The sequence below is a fragment of the Cibotium barometz genome, chromosome 49 (genome assembly GCF_041138505.1).
Source record: "Cibotium barometz isolate CiBa-2024 chromosome 49, ASM4113850v1, whole genome shotgun sequence".
Lineage (NCBI taxonomy): Eukaryota > Viridiplantae > Streptophyta > Polypodiopsida > Cyatheales > Cibotiaceae > Cibotium > Cibotium barometz.
The window spans coordinates 32,356,210-32,363,634 of record NC_141094.1 but is presented as its reverse complement, the minus strand read 5'-3'; the positions used below and the strand labels follow the sequence as shown (position 1 = coordinate 32,363,634).

Sequence of the window (7,425 nt, the reverse complement as noted above, 5' to 3'; positions counted from 1 at the left end):
AAGCCGGAATACAAAGGGTCAAAAACGACAACATCACATGCTGATAGATAATAGCAATCGAAAAGATTTTTTCCTCTTATTTTTTAAAAATCTAGGTTTTCTCTTTTCTGTCCTGACTCCTCTCCTTTTTTCCTTTTTTTTTGGAGTGGGCGCTAATTTTTTTTTTGAGCGGCCCCACCAGCTCTAGCGTCACTCTTTTTACTTCAATCCCCTCTCTCTCTTTTAGATCTTCGCTCTCACGAAATCCCTCACTGCTGAGAGCTCTCTCTCTCTCTCTCTCTCTCTCTCTCTCTCTCTCACCCACACACGCGCACACACTCACGCGCACAGTGACTGCATAGCCATGTTATCTCACGAAATTCTCCCCTCTGCCTCTCTACGGGAAGCCCTGCAGCACATAATTGATCAGCAGCTCTACCATGCAGATTGGAGCCTAGGAGCCCTAACGCTAGTGCTTGCCATGCTGCTCTCTCTGATTTTATACGTTTACTTGGTGAGGAAGACCTCTGTATACCTGATTGACTACAGTTGTGCCAAGTACAACGATGAGAACAAGACAAGCTTGGAGGTGCTGCAGTATTTCTTGCAGGAGATCGGCACCATAGGGGAGAAGGACATGCTTTTCCAAGCCAAGATCTTCTTGAAGTCTGGCATAGGGGAGGAGGCATATGTGCCAAGGGCCAGTCTAGAGAGAGGCCGGTGGCGTTTGCGCATGCAAGACTTACATGAACAAGCCCACATACTTCTTGCGGGCGCTGTGGATGAATTGCTTAAGAAAACCGGCGTCCTGCCTCAGGAGCTTGATATTGTAGTCGTTAACAGTGGCGTCTTTAACCCCACCCCTTCCTTAACTTCAATGCTCGTCAACTGCTTCAACATGAGACCTGATGTGAAGACATTCCACCTTGGTGGCATGGGCTGCAGCGCTGGCCTTATCTCTGTTGATTTGGCTAAGGATTTGCTTAGAGTTTATAAACATGCAGCTAGATATGCATTAGTAGCTAGCACGGAAGTGCTCCAAGGTCTCTATGATGGCAAGGAGAGGTCCATGATGGTCACTAACTGCTTGTTTCGGGCGGCTGGCAATGCCCTGTTGCTCTCCAACAGAAGGAAAGATAAGAGCAGAGCCAAGCTCGAGCTGCTGCATCTTGTGAGGGTGAATACTGCAGCCCAAGATGAAGCCCACAAGGTTGTAGTTGTTAAAGAAGATGAAGATGGTGTGCCTGGAGCTCAATTGAGTACTCAACTGATCAACGTGGCTGGCAATGCTCTTAGAAGCAATATAAAGAAATTGCCTCCAAGAGTGTTGCCTCTGGGTGAGCTATGTAAGGCTGGTTTGAGTGTAATAAAGGGTAACGTGTTTAAGATGAAGGATGTGAAGCCATATGTGCCCAATTTCAAGCTAGCTTTTGATCACCTCTGCATTCATCCAGGTGGAAAGCCAGTGATAGAAGGGGTGGGCAAGAGCCTGAGCTTGAGTGCATATGATATAGAGCCGTCTCTAATGTCTCTACACAGGTTTGGCAACACTTCAAGCTCAGGGGTATGGCATGTATTGGCCTATTGTGAGGCTAAGAAGAGGCTTCAGAAAGGTGATAAGGTGTGGCAAATTGGGTTGGGCTCAGGCTTCAAGTGCAATACTGCAGTGTGGAGAGTATTGAAGACTCTGGATAGACCCATCTTAGAAGGGCAAAACCCTTGGCATGATTGTATTCACCGCTACCCTGTACTGGACGACCTCCCTAACCTTCCCCATGTCCATAGCTTCATGGACTTCATTAAGAACAAAGGACTCAAACCAAGCACCTAGGGAGCTAAGTTCTAACCTAAGATCTGTAGTCGACCCCTAAGAACTTTGGTTGGTCTTCTATGCATTAAAGGGCTTGAAGGGAAAATTTAAACTTATGTTTATTCTAGCTTGACAATTCCCATAGGTAATAAACTCAATTAGAACTTCTTCCTTTGAGCTAAACCTGATATATATCCATAAATGAAGTAGTGGATGATCGACACATGGGGCAACATAGATAAGATTAGCTGATGCGGCTATCACATCAATAGTTTGAAAGGTTGTTGAAAGGAGGAGTTCATGTAGCTGCACACTAGGATCTACCACTAAATGAAAGTATTGAATAATGAAGTGGGCACAATTATACTCACCCATGCCTTTTTTGCATGTAATCATGGGATAGAGGTAGAATGGGATGACTTTGCCCAGCATAGAGATTCGAGGGCAGTCAGCCAAGAGAGTTCAGATGTAAAAGAGGAGTAGGATATTACCCCCAACATAGCTCTGGAGCATAGGGGGATGGTGGTGGAAAAAAGGTTTCTTCAAACAAGGGCATCTGAGGAGCAATAGATGATCATGTCCAATTGGAAGCAACAGCTTGAGAGTAGAAATGTAGCAATAGATGATCATGTCCAATTGGAAGCAACAGCTTGAGAGTAGAAATGTAGCATTGAAGATAGAGCTTGAGGCTATAAAATCTATACAGCCAGATGCACAGAAGAATTAATCACCCAACATTTTTGTATACATGGCATCACATGATTGGCCTTTTTCCTTAATAACCTTTTAATCACATGGCATCTTAAAGGGCCCCTTTACACATTTCTAAGGTTTGTAAATTTTAGGGCTTTTAAGATTAGGGTTTGTTATTAATACTTTTTATTTGCTAATTTGGTTTGATTTTGTAGGTTTTTAACACATACAAGTCTCACAAGGCAAGAGATATCTTTCTTGTATGTTTCTTCTCTTATCCTTTTACATGTTATAGGGTTTGTAAGTTTAGGGTTTGTTATTTTTTAAAATACTCTATGGATAGCCTTTAGAGAGCTATGCTTCTCTCAAGAGATGGCCATATGCCTTAGCCTCATGCATGAGACTTATGCCTTAGCCTCATGCATGAGACTTATGCATTAGCCAAATGCATAAGGCCATATGTATAAGCTTTATGCCAGTAGCTTCCAATGCACGCCGGTAGCTACCTATGCATGCCGGTAGCTTCCAATGTATGCCAGTAGCTACCTAGGCATGCTCTATGGATAGCTTTTAGAGAGCTATGCTTCTCTCAACAAGAGATGGCCATATGCCTTAGCCTCATGCATGAGACTTATGCATTAGCCATATGCATAAGCTTTATGCCGGTAGCTTCCTATGCATGCCGGTAGCTTCCAATGCATATAGCTACTAGTGCATGCCGGTAGCTTCTAATGCATGCCAGTAGCTACCTAGGCATGCCGGTAGCTTCCAATGCATGCGAGTAGCTACCTAGGCATGCTGGTAGCTACCTACGCATGCTACCGATAGCTTCCAATGTATGCTTTCTTATGGATTTGGAAGAGAATGTCCTATGTGAGAGGTCCATAGTAGCGTTTTAGCTTACTACCATCACTGAAGTAACCTTCCATCTCAATCCCATCTAGGGTCTCTACCTTTATTGTGCATTGAGAAGCAATCTTTGTCACTCGCTAGGGACCTTGGCTGCTATACTTAAGTTTTTGTCTTGTGTTTTTAACATTGTACATTAATGCCATGTTTCCTACCTCCATACACTTCCTTAAGTTGGTCATTAAGCCAATGCTCTGTGGCTTAGTTTTTCAACCATCAATGCGTGTATAAGAGGATCATAGTATGGATCATAGTTCGAACTCTAGATTCACCAATTAGCTCTATAAATTGCACCTTAAATTTTATAAATAAGGCATTCATGACCGCCCTATTTTTGGGTACAACTATAATGAAAGAGCAAGAGGAGAACCAAGTTAAACCTGAATATTTTCTCCCACAAGAAGCGCTCAAACCATGTTTCAGACATTTGGTGTCGATCTTGAGCTAGGGTTATCCCATACAGACCATGACTAGCAAGTAGCCCAATAATCATAGTTATGGTAAATGAGACATGCCTTTTTTATCGTACCACTAGAAACAAGTAGCCCAATAACCATAGTTATGGCAAACGAGAGATGTCTCTTTTAACGTACAGTAAGTAGTCTAATAACCGCACTTATGGCAAATGAGACATATCTTTTTTATCATACCACTAAATAAGGATGAGTGTTTCATAGTTATCATACTAGTGTTCCAGGGTACACACAATAATAAATGCACATAGTGCAAGAAGCAATATTCCAACTCTCCCCAAGAGCCTGGTACAAAAGTGCCTTTACTATAGATCCAAGTCCCATTTCTTCTCCATTTGAATGAGGATTAGAGAATGTGAGGAAGAGTAAAGATCCAATGTCAGGACTACATAATCATAAAAGGATCCACAAGGGCATTAACAGGACATGTCTCAGTACTACCCAGTGAGTCTACTACCTCAAGGCCAAGCTGGTAGAGGACAAGTTCTATTAAAAACCGTGTAGCAAAACTCCCTAGGATAAGAGATCATGTAGTCTCAACCAAAGGGTCTCACACAACCACCTCCTTATATTCCACTGCCAAATCTTTTCTTTATTGAGTCCAACGGCCACTGGAGCTTGCGATTGAAAACCATACATCAACATAAATGGATTAAATCCCATTTGTTGAATTTGGCACTGTTATAGGCGAATTCCAATATGGGTAAATATTCTTTCCAATTGGTTTACATTTTGCTTACATATGCTTGCAGCATGTCTTCCAAGACTTGGTTGAGTCTCTCGGTTTGACCATCACTTTGAGGATGATCAGCCGTTCCCATACTTAGCATGGTGTCTAATCTCTTGAACACAGCACGCCGGAAATGACTGTTAAACTTTGTATCTCTATCAGTAACTATATCAGCATGTAAGCCATATAGTCTATAGATATTTTCAATGAATAGCCTTGCTAACACAAGCATAGTCATTTTCATTTTTGTCAGAATAAACCGACACATTTTTGTCAACCTATCTATACGACCTCCCAAACCGAATCGTGGCCTCTGCTTGTTTTAGGTAATCCAACTATAAAGTCTATTGAGATACTCTCCCACTTGCCATTTGGGATCTTTAGTGGACTTAGTAAACCACCTATCTTTAGGTGTTCTGCTTTATTGACCTGGCATTGTTGGCATTTTAAGTCATAGTCTTGGACGTCCTTACTTAAGCTAGACCAATAAAACTATCTCTTAACTAGTGCATATGTCTTTTGTATTCCAGAATGACCAACACTCAGACTATCATGACATTCATATAAAATATGCTGTCTAATGTGTGAGTCCAAAGGTATACATACTCTACCTTTGTAAAGTAGGTAACCATTAGCAAATGGAAAAATTCTTCCAACAATTTCTTTCATCACTTGTAAGTGACATGCCTTGACACTTATCACTAGTGGAAGTATCTGTCTCATGATTTGGGCTATCTTTATTTATAGTCAAGGGATCCCTCTTCCCTATGACACTCCACATGTGGGCATAATGTGGATCATAACCGCACTTCCCCTTAAGTGATTCCAAAAAAGCACTCTTAATTTGAGTAAAACTCTACTCGTTAACCATGGGCATGCGACTCAATGAATCAACTGCCACATTGTAATGTACTTTTCTATATCTCAGTTGAAAGTGGAATTCCTTGAGCAACTCTGCCCATTGAGCTTTGTGTCCTTTCAACTCTTTTTGACTAGATAGCCATTTGCTACTCTCATGATCAAAGACTATCTCAAATTTGGCACCATATAAATAATGCCTCCACTTCTTTAAGGCATGAATTATAGCATATATTTCCCTTTCATAAGCTGAATATTTTTGTCGAGCTTGTAACCCTTGAGGTGTCCAAGCTCTATAACTCCTTGAGAAGCAATTCCACTGCACCTCCTGTTGTGCGAGTGTTGTCACACCGTCGTGTTGCACTACATGTACTCGTCCATCCTCTTATCTCACATCCCTCACACACACTCACTAGTATGAATTAGAGAGAGAGATTAGCAAGAGCAAGAATCCATTGTACAATGGGAGAGTATATTGTATTATAAGAGAAATTTACTTATATAAATGGCCATAAGTGTTTACACTCACTTAAATAGTGGTCGACCGGGCATTTTAGGCTCATAAGAGGCCTAAAATGCTATTACAATGACTACTCTCATAATATATCCATGAAGTACATCTCTTAGGACTTCATCCTACATGCTACCACATGGTCTTGAAGCAAGATATACTGAGTAAATGTGAGATTTTTCATCTCACACTTGTCCCATGCTTCCCAATTATGATCCATCTCATTCTCAGGAAGAAATTCTTTCAAGAATGCACATTCAACCCACGTAGCTTGGCCGAGTTCCGAACTCCAAGTTCATCCACCGCTTGTATGCTTTACACCCACAAGAATAATAGGTTGTGGTTGGTAGTGGACGTGGGGCAATAAATGGTCAAAGGATCATTAAAATATTCATCTTTTATATTGCCAAATTTGGTTAAGATTGAATCACTTATCGAATAACAATATTCTAGAACAATAAGTTACTCCTAGGTATCAAGGCAAACAAGACTGCCTGACCTCCTTCTCCCAACGTGGGTGCTGAGAGCTCCTTGATTCAGCTCCCACTACACGACTCCCGTATCTTGTCTCACACTCTTTTAATAGCAATATGCTCTTCACATGTGCCTGGCCACTCTTACTAGTGACCGGTCACCCTTGAGTCCGTATAATCGGTCATATTGGTCCCCCTAAACCCCGCCCGTGTCCTGTCCAGACGGTTGAGCTCTCTAGAATCCTAGTAATACTGTTGTCGTGTGACATTACTCCCCCCTTAAGAGGAGTTTTTGACCTCGAAAACAAAATTCAGGAACCTCTTTCTGAGTGTGCTTATCTTTTCCTAGCTAGAACCTTCTTCTAGTCTATCCTTCCACTTGACTAAACACTCGTGTCGTACAGAGTGTCGAGTTCTTTTCTCTTGGAAATCCAAGACTATTTTTGGTTCGTGTGGTAAGGATGCGAGTTCAATAAAATATACGAGGATCTCTTGACTAACAAGATTATCGTGTGATCAGCTAACTTCTTTTTGAGTCTACTGACATGAAAAACTAGATGAACTTTAGAGCTTTCAGGTAAAGCTAACTTACAAGCAACACGACCTACTTTTCTAAGTATTGTGAATGGACCACATTACCTTGCAGATAGCTTCCGACTTCTCCCTGTTTTCAAATATTCGAAGTGTTCGGGAACCTTTAAAAACACTTTATTACCTTCCATAAACATGATTTGTCTAGGATCTTTGTCTGCATAATGTTTAGTACGTCTTGTGCTCTCTTAACATTATCTTTGGACGATTTTGGTCATCTCGTGTGAAGATATTGAAGAAAATATTTAAGATTTTATATCTTTTCTTTCTCGAGTCCAACGGCCATTGGAGCACGTGGTTGAAAACCATACATCAACATAAATGGACTAAATCCCATTGTTGAATGTTTGGCACTATTATAAGTGAATTCCAACATGGGTAAATACTCTTCCCAATTG

At 41.3% G+C, this 7,425-nt stretch overlaps 1 pseudogene; it reads left to right on the top strand.

The window, feature by feature from the left end:
• Nucleotides 1–287: 287 nt before the first annotated feature.
• On the top strand, nucleotides 288–1,810 carry LOC147610496 (3-ketoacyl-CoA synthase 13 pseudogene; annotated as a pseudogene).
• Nucleotides 1,811–7,425: the final 5,615 nt, after the last annotated feature.